The sequence below is a fragment of the Entelurus aequoreus genome, linkage group LG23 (genome assembly GCF_033978785.1).
Source record: "Entelurus aequoreus isolate RoL-2023_Sb linkage group LG23, RoL_Eaeq_v1.1, whole genome shotgun sequence".
Classification (NCBI taxonomy): domain Eukaryota; kingdom Metazoa; phylum Chordata; class Actinopteri; order Syngnathiformes; family Syngnathidae; genus Entelurus; species Entelurus aequoreus.
In genome coordinates this window covers 20,213,560-20,226,691 of record NC_084753.1, presented here as the reverse complement: position 1 = coordinate 20,226,691, position 13,132 = coordinate 20,213,560, and the positions used below count along the sequence as shown (strand labels likewise).

Here is a 13,132-nt window from a genome sequence, read left to right as displayed (position 1 = left end):
GCTATCCAGTAGATGGCAGTATTGTCCTGTTTAAGAGTGTCACAACATTGCTGTTTACAGCAGACGAACTGCTTTACGGTAGACGAAAACGTGACTGCTGTTGTTGTGTGTTGTTACCGCGCTGGGAGGACGTTAAGGAAACTGCCTAACAATAAACCCACATAAGAAACCAAGAACTCGCCCTCGATCATTCTACAGTTATAACGTGATTGGGCAGGCACGCTGTCTCCCGGAAAATCCGGGAGGACTGGCAAGTATGATGTACAGGGGCGCCACTAGGGATTTTGGGCCCCATGAAAAGAATCTTTACAGGGCCCCCTGTATTATAATTTCATCATCATTAGGGGCCTCTCTGGGCCCCCCTCCATCATGGGCCCCTAGAATCCGTCTCCTTTACCCCCCCTTTTAGGCGCCCCTGAATTGATGTATGTATATATATATATATATATATATATATATATATATATATATATATATATATATATATATATATATATATATATATATATATATATATATATATATATATATATATATATATAGCTAGAATTCACTGAAAGTCAAGTATTTATTTTATTATATATATATATATATATATATATATATATATATATATATATATATATATATATATATATATATATATATATATATATATATATATATATATATATATATATATAAGAAATACTTGAATGTCAGTGAATACTAGCTATAAATATACTAGTAGGTTCGAGATGAGAGCCCTTGCATCGCCAACATAGACGTCAATGCACATCAATGTATATAAACAGTATCGATGCACACATTTTTACCAGCACATTCCTTTATTTAAAAAAAAAAGAATCATTACTCAGATCACCTGTTCGTTCACATAATGCACAAAGGGCGTCCCTTTTGATAATTGACTGTTGAACGGTAACCATAAGGCTGCTTTGTAGCATTTAATTGCACATGTAATATTACATCAGGTGTAAATGACAAAATGGCATGAGGGAATCTTACATCAAGAAAGCAACGAAGGTCTATATCGCAGTGATGGCACGCACACACACATTTTTTCCCCACCGTGAACACCAATGGCGACAGGTTAATGCGAAAAGTATTTAAATCATTTTTGACACGTCATTGTCTTAGTTCGTAAATGAACCAGGCTATTCATTTTTGGGGTGTTTTATTCGGTGGCTAATAATTGATATTAGCCAGCCCCTTAAACGGTGAACTAGCTACACCATGAACGTACAGTAACGAAGGAAAAATCAATACGACAGGTGGTTTTCACACACTTCATTTGAACGACGACTAAATGACCATGGAAGACCCACATGTTCATTTTAAAGATGTTTTAAAAATGGCTTCCTACCGTTTCTCTAACCCTCTCGTCGGTGCTTGAGCTTTGCGGTGTGCGCGAGCGGGCAGACAGCTGGCACAGAGCGAGTCACAGATGCTGCCTTCAGACGGCCGAGCAGCAGCCAATGGGAAGCCGTCAAATCTACACTTTAACAGTAAAAATAGACCAATGGGGAACGAGATGTGTCAGTCGACAGGGGCGTGTCTCTTGTCTCCAGAGGCATGCGTGCGTTCAAATGCTGTCAGATATATGACAGTGACTGTTCGTTTGAAATCATATTTAGAGCGTTCAGGATCAGGGCGAAACAGTGGAGCTTTAATAGGTAGTTGCAAATATAATTACACTTCATGTAGATTTTTCCGTGACCTTAAACACCAGCCGACATAAAATGACAGTTACAACCAGATAATAAGCCAATAAATCACATAAAATTGTAATTTCCAACATCCACGAATGTAACAACTCATAATCGATTTAACAGAACTGACCCCTTCTAAAAGTCCTGTAATGTGTTTAATTAACTGGGGACATGTACCATTAAATTGTGTTTTTACTTTGTGCCTTAAAGGCCTTAGTGGCCACATGCATGGTTGATTGATTGATTGAAACTTGTATTAGTAGATTGCACAGTTCAGTACATATTCCGTACAATTGACCACTAAATGGTAACACCCAAATAAGTTTTTCAACTCGGGGTCCACGTAAATCAATTCATGGTGGGTGACATTGTTATCACCAGGAAAGATGAGGTCACCTACCTAGGTTCCATTCTAGAGGTTAATCTTTCCTGTGACAAAATGGCAACCAAGAGGTAATCAAAAAGGTCAACCAACGAACGATATTTTTCTACAGAATCTCCTCTCTGGTCAACAAAAGTACCTTGAAGATTCTAGCGGGAACTCTCGTTCAACCCTTTTTCGATTACGCTTGCACCTCCTGGTACCCTAGCACAGTGGTTCTTAACCTGGGTTCGATCGAACCCTAGGGGTTCGGTGAGTCGGCTTCAGGGGTTCGGCGGAAGTCAAAACACACCCGGCTCATCGTGTAAATACAAACTTCTCCCTATCGGCGTATTACGGATATACGGCAACAGCTGACTGGTTTGCAGGTGTGTAATTTGTTAATAGTTTATGCACTGTGTTGGTTTTGTTGTTCGAACAAGGTGATGTTCATTCACGGTTCATTTTATGCACCAGTAATAAAAATGGTAACGCTTTAGTATAGGGAACATATTCACCATTAATTAGTTGCTTATTAACATGCAAATTAGTAACATATTGGCTCTTAATTAGTCATTATTAAGTACTTATTAATGCCTTATTCGGCATGGCCTTATTATAACCCTAACCCTGACCCTAACCAAATAACTCTAAATTAAGTCTTTATTACTTAGAATATGTTCCCCTAGTGTCCAAATAACTCTAAATTAAGTCGTTGTTACTTATAATATGTTCCCCATACTAAAGTGTTACCAAAAACATATAACTTTGTCTTGAATTTAATTTTAATCACTAAAGAAGGGTTCGGTGAATGTGCATATGAAACTGGAGGGGTTCGGTACCTCCAACAAGGTTAAGAACCACTGCCCTAGCACCTCCAAAACCCTCAAATCTAGACTCCAAACTTCCCAGAACAAGATAGTCAGATTACTTTTAGACCTTTACCCCAGATCACACGTCACTCCTACCCACTTCTCCAAAGTGGGCTGGCTCAGAATGGAGGACAGAGTAAAACAACTTGCACTGAGCCTAGTCTATAAAATCCGCTACACCTCCATGATACCGAAGTACATGTCAAACTACTTCCTTAACGTAAATGACCGCCATAACCACAACACCATAGGGAGCTCCACTAACCACGTTAAACCAAGATTCCGATCTAATAAAAGTCTTAACTCATTCTCCTTCTATGCCACATCAATATGGAATGCACTCCCAACAGGTGTAAAAGAAAGGGCATCTCTATCCTCCTTCAAAACCGCACTAAAACAACACCTCCAGGCAACCTCAACCCTTGACTAACACCCTCCCTTCCACATCCCACCTCCCCGGATTGTAAATAATCAAATGTATATACTTGTTCTTATGCTTTCTAAACTCACTATGTTCTCTGCTCGCTGGACATATCCTACCAAGTCAGACCTACACTGTTTCAATGTCCATTTCTCTGATGATGCAATTGTTGATGACCGAAGTGCTGATATCAACTAAACCTTCCTCATCCCACCCCCCGGATTGTAAATATTGTACATAATGTAAATAATTCAATGTATATACTCTGATGATTAACTTGTAAGATGACTGTATTATGCTGATAGTATATATTTGTACCATGAATTGATTTACGTGGACCCCGACTTAAACAAGTTGAAAAACTTATTCGGGTGTTACCATTTAGTGGTCAATTTTACGGAATATGTACTGTACTGTGCAATCTACTAATAAGTTACAATCAATCAATCAATCAATGGTAATTAGTGGACAGCACCACTTATTTCCAAAATGGTGTACACTACTGAATTGGGGTCTTATGCCGCTTATGTGGACACTTATACTGCTATCTGGTGGTGTCAGAAGAGTATAACATACAATGGAATTTGGCAAAAAAAAGTGTAAAAATAAAAATTAGCATGTCAATACACATGAAGTACACGTTTGTGTACTTATGGACTAAGTACATCATATCAAGGATTTTTAGTTTGTATTCTAATTAGGGTCCAATAAGCCCAAATAGCAAATGAAAATGAAAAAAAGCATGTTAACACAGCTTGGGCCTTAAGATGTTAAATATAAAATGAAACTGCAGCTGAGATAGACTCCAGCGACCCCCCGCGATCCCGAAAGGGACAAGCGGTAGGAAACGGAAAATGATTTTGGACAACTGGCTATGTGTCCTGTAGCTGCTGCTACTTTCCCCCATTCAAAGCATGCAGCAACATTTCATGCATTTTACTATTATATGAAGGGTTAAATGGGATTAGACAAATAAATACATCTTCAAGTATTTACTAAATGTTTAATTAATTAATAAGAATTGGAAATAAATACATGAATGTGTTATGAAATAAAATTAAAATAAATTCATGAAGTGCTGACGCACAGGCTCATGAAATAATTAAAGAAAGATTTTATTAAATCATGAAATAACAAAATCAATAATGAATGTAAATATCAAATAATTCGATATTGAAATATTTGTTTTAATTAAACAATTTACAATTATACTAAACATTTAATGACACATTTAAATAATTGTTTAAATAGTCCATAAAAGGGTGCCTTGCTACTGAAAATATTAAACCTGTTTCTCATTGTTTGCAACAGTGTACGTGTTAAAATGTAAAAAAAAAAAGAAAAAAACAGGGGATTTATGTAAACACTCCGTCCTTCAAAATGGTTAAAATCCTAAATATATACTTAATATAAATGATAAAATAATCAGTTATTTGGGAAACAGATATTTTTTGTCCTGAGGACCTCAAGTGTGATATTTTTTGTCTTAAATCTGACACTGTGGCTAAAAAAACAAAAACATGACAATCCAAATAAACAAAACACAGACGATCAACACACTAAATCACAAGAAACAGTCCTTTTTTATTCACGTTTTTTTCTTACATTGTTCAAGTACAAAGTTAAAATGCCTTTTAATTAGTTAATATCCATACAAGAGTAAAATAATAATAGTGCCTCTTCATTACTACAACAAACTTAAATACAGTCATTGTAAAGACAAACTTGATTTATACTCCTAGATGATTTTTTTTCTTCTTTTCATAAAACAATTTTAGCACCTTTTTGAAACACCAGCAGTTCCTCTTTTCCGAAACGCTCATCTTCTTTCATGTAGTCCTTGAGATGAGTGCATGAATGCGCCACAGCGTTGTTATTGTTGTCTGGAGGTGTTTTGTTTGTGTGATGTGTCTGTGCAGTGTTTGCTTGCATGTGAACAACAGTATTTCTTGATATCAGTGTTGAAAATTGCGCATCACTCGGCCCTAAACTGTCTTCAATTTCTTAAAACAACCGCCCTCAGCTTCCCCTGGCTTTTTGTCTTGTTGCACTCTCAAACAGAAAGGTGTTGACGTCACACCACTTGGTTGCTGAAAACAACCGTGATCACACAATTGTTGTTCGTAAAGATTGAACATGAGTGGTTAAAAGTCCTGCAATAGTTTCACCCCTAAACGATGAAAGTTTGGCATTAATTTAAAAGCAACTCACTATACAAATATCATATTTTGCAATCTATAAAAAAAGCCTTAAGTAATGTACTTTGTTATAGATAAAGTAGCAGTCAAAATAGTTGTGTGCTACTATGGTTACAAACATGGCTGCCAGAGTTTTTGGAACGACAGTTTACCTAAAAACATGATTCACACAAAATATTTCATGACACATATTGACCAGGAAGCATATTTCCTTCAAACACCATAAACTAAATTACAGCTGCCGCTAAAAGGAATGTAATCCGTCAAGAAAAGCACAATTACTACACGCCAAAATGTGCAAACCTCATGCGAGTTACCAGGGACGAAGTTTAGATTTAAAAGAGGGTGTGAAGGGATTTGATGCAAGTTTTGGAATAATACGAATGGGGAAAAGTTTGTTCAATAATGAATTTTTTGTACGAAATAACAAAATTAACAGAATGAATTGAAAAACTTTATTTTGTTATTTTTCAAGATTGCATTGGGAATTAGTCTTCAAATGCAAGCACAAGGCTTAATCAGCAACATAAACCACCTTTGAGTGGAGCTCGAGATTACCGTATTTTTCGGAGTATAAATCGCTCCGGCCGAAAATGCATAATAAAGAAGGAAAAAACATATATAAGTCGCACTGGAGTATAAGTCGCATTTTTGGGGGGAATTTATTTGATAAAACCCAACACCAAGAATAGACATTTGAAAGGCAATTTAAAATAAATAAAGAATAGTGAACAACAGGCTGAATAAGTGTACGTTATATGACGCATAAATAACCAACTGAGAACGTGCCTGGTATGTTAACGTAACATATTATGGTAAGAGTCATATAACATATAGAACAGGGGTCACCAACCTTTTTGAAACCAAGAGCTACTTCTTGGGTACTGATTAATGCGAAGGGCTACCAGTTTGATACACACTTAAATAAGTTAAAGTTAAAGTTAAAGTTAAAGTTAAAGTACCAATGATTGTCACACACATACTAGGTGTGGTGAAATTTGTCCTCTGCATTTGACCCATCCCCTTGATCACCCCCTGGGAGGTGAGGGGAGCAGTGGGCAGCAGCGTAGCCGCGCCCGGGAATCATTTTTGGTGATTTAACCCCCAATTCCAACCCTTGATGCTGAGTGCCAAGCAGGGAGGTAATGGGTCCCATTTTTATAATAAATTGCCAGAAATAGCCAATTTGCTCAATTTACCTTTAACTCTATGTTATTATTAATAATTAATGATATTTACACTTAATTGAATGGTTTAAAAGAGGAGAAAACACGAAAAAAATGACAATTAAATTTTGAAACATAGTTTATCTTCAATTTCGACTCTTTAAAATTCAAAATTCAACAGAAAAAAAGAAAAGAAAAACTAGCTAATTCGAATCTTTTTGAAAAAATTAAAAAAACAATTTATGGAACATCATTAGTAATTTTTTCTGATTAAAATTAATTTTACAATTTTGATGACATGTTTTAAATAGGTTAAAATCCAATCTACACTTTGTTAGAATATATAACAAATTGGACCAAGCTATATTTCTAACAAAAACAAATCATTATTTCTTTTAGATTTTCCAGAACAAAAATTTTAAAAGAAATTCAAAAGACTTTGAAATAAGATTTAAATTTGATTCTACAGATTTTGTAGATTTGCCAGAATAATTTTTTTGAATTTTAATCATAATAAGTTTGAAGAAATATTTCACAAATATTCTTAGTCGAAAAAACAGAAGCTAAAATGAAGAATTAAATTAAAATGTATTTATTATTCTTTACAATAAAATTTTTGTTTTACTTGAACATTGATTTAAATTGTCAGGAAAGAAGAGGAAGGAATTTAAAAGGTAAAAAGGTATATGTGTTTAAAAATCCTAAAATAATTTTTAAGGTTGTATTTTTTCTCTAAAATTGTCTTTCTGAAAGTTATAAGAAGCAAAGTAAAAAAATTTATGAATTTATTTAAACAAGTAAAGACCGAGTCTTTAAAATATTTTCTTGGATTTTCAAATTCTATTTGAGTTTTGTCTCTCTTTGAATTAAAAATGTCGGGCAAAGCGAGACCAGCTTGCTAGTAAATAAATACAATTTAAAAAATAGAGGCAGCTCACTGGTAAGTGCTGCTATTTGAGCTATTTTTAGAACAGGCCAGCGGGCTACTCATCTGGTCCTTACGGGCTACCTGGTGCCCGCGGGCACCGTGTTGGTGACCCCTGATATAGAACATGCCATACGTTTACCAAACAATCTGCCGCTCCTAATCGCTAAATCCCATGAAATCTTATACGTCTAGTCTCTTACGTGAATGAGCTAAATAATAGTATTTGATATTTTACGGTAATGTGTTAATAATTTCACACATAATTCGCTCCTGAGTATAAGTCGCACAAGTCGGCCAAACTATGAAAAAAAACTGCGACTTATAGTCCGAAAAATACAGTACTCTTGTTCTATTTTATATTTGTCTTTTATTTGTCAACTTGCTCTTATCTCACATCTGACTGCTGATTGGTCAGCCCCAGAGCGTGTGGACTTCAGCCTGAGCTGCCGTTTTCCGCCTGGCACTAGTGTTTGACTTGCAGGTTGCTCCTTACCGCTATGACAACATTGGTTGTGCTGCTGCTGTTTTGCACAATATTCAGTGGTACCTCAACTTAAGAGTGTTTTGAGATAAGAGTTGTCTCTTGGCTAAATGTTATACTATTAAGTTGCAAGCAAAAATTTGAGTTAAAAGCATCACCTCCATTAGTTGGTGTACCAAAAGCCTCAGGGAATCCTGTAGGATCCGACCTTACTCATTAGCTTACAGCTAGAGATGGACATAACTTGGTTTTCCAACCACGGGGAGTAAGAAAGTGAATGTGAAAAACAGTGCTGAGAAGAAGAAGTGGATGATAGTCATTAAATAAAAAAATTAATAATCAAAAACAAGACCAATCTGAGTGTTCGACTGCACGTCTGCGCCATACTGAAGCAGAACAGGTCTAATGCCAGCCAGGGATGTAAAAATAACATCTAAATGGCGGACACTTATCAATGAAAATATGGAGAGGCTGCTAATGGTGTGTTTGACGAAGAAAAAGCCGGAAGGAGATACAGTTCAGACCTGCTCAGAGGCCTTGTGGTTAGAGTGTGCGCCCTGAGATCGGTAGGTCGTGAGTTCAATCCCCGGCCGAGTCATACCAAAGACTAAAAACGGGACCCATTACCTCCCTGCTTGGCACTCAGCATCAAGGGTTGGAATTGGGGGTTAAATCACCAAAAAAGATTCCCGGGCGCGGCCACTCCTGCTGCGCACTGCTCCCTTCACCTCCCAGGGGGTGAACAAGGGGATGGGTCAAATGCAAAGGACAAATTTCACCACACCTAGTGTGTGCGTGTGACAATCAGTGGTACTTTAACTTTTTAACTTAATACTGAAGAAGTCCACTCTTCAAGGTACCGTAATTTCCGGACTATAAGCCGCTACTTTTTCCCCTCGTTCTGGTCCCTGCGGCTTATACAAGGGTGCGGCTTATTTACGGCCTGTTCTTCTCCGACACCGACGAAGAGGATTTCGGTGGTTTTAGTACGCAGGAGGAAGACGATGACACAATGATTAAAGACTGACTTTTCATATACCGGTAGGCTGGTTATTTTGATAACGTACAGGCGAGCACTTTGTATTACTTTGCACCGTTGTATTATTTGTACTCTGCACGAATGCTGTTCGCCATGTCAAAGATGTGAAAGTTTGATTGAATGATTGAAAGATTTATTGTTAATAAATGGGACGCTTTGCGTTCCCAAACAGTCATCTCTGTCCCGACAATCCCCTCCGTGGTAGCAGGAACTCCTATATACTACGGTAATTACACATCAAAACCCTGCGGCTTATAGTCGGGTGCGGCTTATATATGGATCAATCTGTATTTTCCCCTACATTTAGCTGGTGCGGCTTATAGTCAGGTGCGGCTTATAGTCCGGAAATTACGGTAAATGCTGTACCGTATTTTCCGGACTATAAGTCACGGTTTTTTCATAGTTTGGGTGCGATTTATACTCAGGAGCGACTTATGTGTGAAATTATTAACACATTACCGTAAAATATCAAATAATATTATTTAGCTCATTCACGTAAGAGACTAGACGTATAAGATTCCATCGGATTTAGCGATTAGGAGTGACAGATTGTTTGGTAAACGTATAGCATGTTCTATATGTTATAGTTATTTGAATGACTCTTACCATAATATGTTACATTAACATACCAGGCACGTTCTCAGTTGGTTATTTATGCGTTATATAACGTACACTTATTCAGCCTGTTGTTCACTATTCTTTATTTATTTTAAATTGCCTTTCAAATGTCTATTCTTGGTGTTGGGTTTTATCAAATAAATTTCCCCAAAAAATATGACTTATACTCCAGTGCGACTTATATGTTTTTTTCCTTCTTTATCATGCATTTTTGGCAGGTGTGACTTATACTCCGGTGCGACTTATACTCCGAAAAATACTGTACATTATTATTACAAAACTCCATACTTTTGAAACTTTTATTAGTAGATTGCAAAATACAGTACATATTCCGTACAATTAACCACTAAATGGTAACACCCGAATAAGTTTTTCAACTTGTTTAAGTCGGGGTCCGCGTTACAACTACTGTAGTTGTTAATAGTACATTCTATTGTATTGTTTTATTACAATAGTTCTTATTTAAAAGTTAGTTTTTCTTTTTAAAAGGCATGTTTCATATTAAAATGGTGCTGTTTTGAGGGGGGCCAAGGACCAATTAAATTGATTTCAATTCCTTTCAATTAGAGATGTTGATTTGAGATACAAGTGTTCTGAGCTAAAAGCTCCGTCCTAGAACCAATTAAGGTCAGATGTTGCTTTATCATTTATTATTTACTACTGTACTTGTAATAATCGATCGTGTGGTCAAAGAGAGCTATGCTTGGCTATCTACTTGTTCATGCTCCAAGTCATCATTTATGTGATAAATATGTCGCTTCAACTTCCTTGTTGTGGCTCCCTTCGGAGAAATGTGCATTTTTGAAAATAGTTGCATTGTCTGTAAGGCTGTGACTGTGTCGTCACTGGCGACTGGATGAGCAAAGAGAAAAAGTCTTGGAAGGAAATAAAGACTTTGATTTCGCGTACGCAGATTTGCCTGTAAATTGAGAAAATATTCAAACGTAAAAGTTTATGTTGTGTTTTTCGGCTGCAAATAATTTTTCTTTGGTGGAAAAAATGGGTCTTTTGATACTAAAGATGTCTATGTTCATCACCCTGCTGAAGTTATACAGTAAGTTTTAGTTCTTTGGGTTACTTCAGTCCTTCTCAAATAGCGGGGCGGGCCCATGGGGTGCGCCTTTGACCCTAGGTAACATGCTTTATCAGTATCACGCTTCAAACCCACTTCGAAAAGCTGTGCACTACAAAACGTGCTCATTGTAGCCATTCACCCTGACTTCCTCATGTTCATACAAAAAACAGCACCAATTGTTTTATTCAGTTTTGTTTTGTAGGTTAAAATGTTTTATAAATTGTGCTTCTGAGTTAATGTTGCCGATCAATTTAAATCTATTAATATTTATTTTTATGTTTATATATAATTAGATCATTATCAAATGGTTTGAGTCGTTCAATACATTTTCATAGTTTAATTAAGGATTTACTTCATTTTTTTTTTTTTCAGGCAAATTGATGCACTTTAATTCTTTTCTGTTACAGACTAAGGACAATATTGATAAAGGTATTCTTTGTTGAAAGTTGATTGATGTTTATTTCATTTTTTGTTTTCTTTAACATTAACGAGGATACAATGTTATGCACAGGTGTACTTAACAATTTTATCGACAAATGATACTATTTATAGTCACGGCAGAGAGTGGGGCGGGGCGATTTATATACTCACTGAGATCAAATACGCTGAAGACTCGCACTGTTTGCTGAACTTCCGCGAGATTTGCTAAAGTCTGGCAGTCTTGAGAGGTTTTCAAGGCATATTTTGCGGTTTCCAATTCCACTGTTTTGCAAATATGATCAACACATTTCTTGTTTGAGAGCGTCTCTTACCTCCTGACGTCCTAGCGTAGACAAGACAACGTCACTAAAACTAACTGTAATATCTGCAGTCTCTAGCTTTTCACCCTTCTAGGCTGTCTTAACTGAGCACCGACCTGGAACAGCACACACACACACACACACACACACACACACACACACACACACACACACACACACACACACACACACACACACACACACACACACACACACACACACACAATAACGGATTATTATTGTTATTAATACTACCATTATTATCATCATCATTACTCGCTAGTCTAACATGAGATTACACTGACAGACTGACATGCAGTATCTGAGGGGAGAAGGGAGGGGAGGCGACAGGGAGCACCAAGGTGATGATGTCACACCCAGCAATGCCATGAAAGGTGGCGACAGGTGTCCTGCCGTAACACAGTGACTATGCAACGTGTGCATTTGTAATAGTCAGCACCGCGTCAAATGTGTTTTCAGCAACTGTGTGTGTGTGTGTGTGTGTGTATGTGTTTACGTAACCTGCAAGAGCACTGTATTAAAGAGCAGAGTTGGAGGGGAAAAAAAGCACCTGGAGGTTGGTTGAAAAAAGCACCTGAAGTTTGGTTGTATAAACGGAGAGTAAACATGACAGAAGAAAAACAACAGAAAAAAAACTGCTGGCTTATTGTTAAGAGTTTGTGTGTCGACTGTGTGTGTTTGTGTCCAGTGGTTAGCTGGTATCTGAGGAAGGTCAGAGGATTGGAAGGCTTTCTATGGAAAAGACGTGGTCAACTGAGGACCAAAAAGCACCAGACTAAAGGATAAAACATTCCCTGTTTTATTGTCTTCTATGTTCTAGAAGGGCTGACAAGTCAGTCCTTACTGAGTACCGGAATAAAGATGGTACAGTAGAAGCGCTTTCGGTCATAGAAAGCGGAAAGCCAGCCTAGTGTCGACAGAGACTAGGTCTTTTGATAGAACTACACAACATTTTGTACCCCCGCTATGTCAATCAGGAGAGTTGCGCTGTTGTTCCTTTTGTGGGTCAACAGCACAAGAGGCTGAGGCACCAGAGAGGCTGTTTTCTTTCAGTCGTCTCCCTTTAAACTGATTGACATGAACATTAAAGGTCCCCTATTATGCGCTTCTACAGTAACGTGTGTCCCCCGCAGCCCGTTTATAAAGAGCAAAATATTTATCCAATTCACGGAGGAACAGCAAAAAAGGCTTCGCTACACATCTTAAAATAACGTCAACCATTTGTATGTTTTATCCATTTGTTTGTCCTACGCGAATAGCATGCAATCCTGTTAAAATAATAATAGAGTGCAGGGTTATTCAACTAAAAAGTTTTGGGGGCTAAGCTTCACACTTTGGATATGCTGTAGGACCAGCGTCCTTTACAGTAGACATTTGATTTTACCCTCTATCTATTCTGTCAGTTACAGGAGCTGTCGTGCCAAATTTCTTCTTCCCTACAAACCCCCCCCCCCCCCCCCCCCATTTACTTCCGGGGCTGCGTCCAATAAAGTCTCAAAGTTG

The 13,132-nt window shown here is 37.3% G+C and overlaps 1 protein-coding gene across 2 annotated transcripts in view; it reads right to left on the bottom strand.

The window, feature by feature from the left end:
* Positions 1-1,507, bottom strand: part of LOC133641102 (dihydropyrimidinase-related protein 5-like) — a 37,018-nt gene extending 35,511 nt beyond the window's left edge. The window contains exon 1 of one of the 2 annotated variants that reach the window (XM_062034966.1): positions 1,364-1,507. The gene's annotated coding sequence lies outside the window, so the exon portion shown is untranslated. The remainder of the gene's footprint in view (positions 1-1,363) is intronic. The other variant, XM_062034967.1, reaches the window with a different exon arrangement.
* Positions 1,508-13,132: the final 11,625 nt, after the last annotated feature.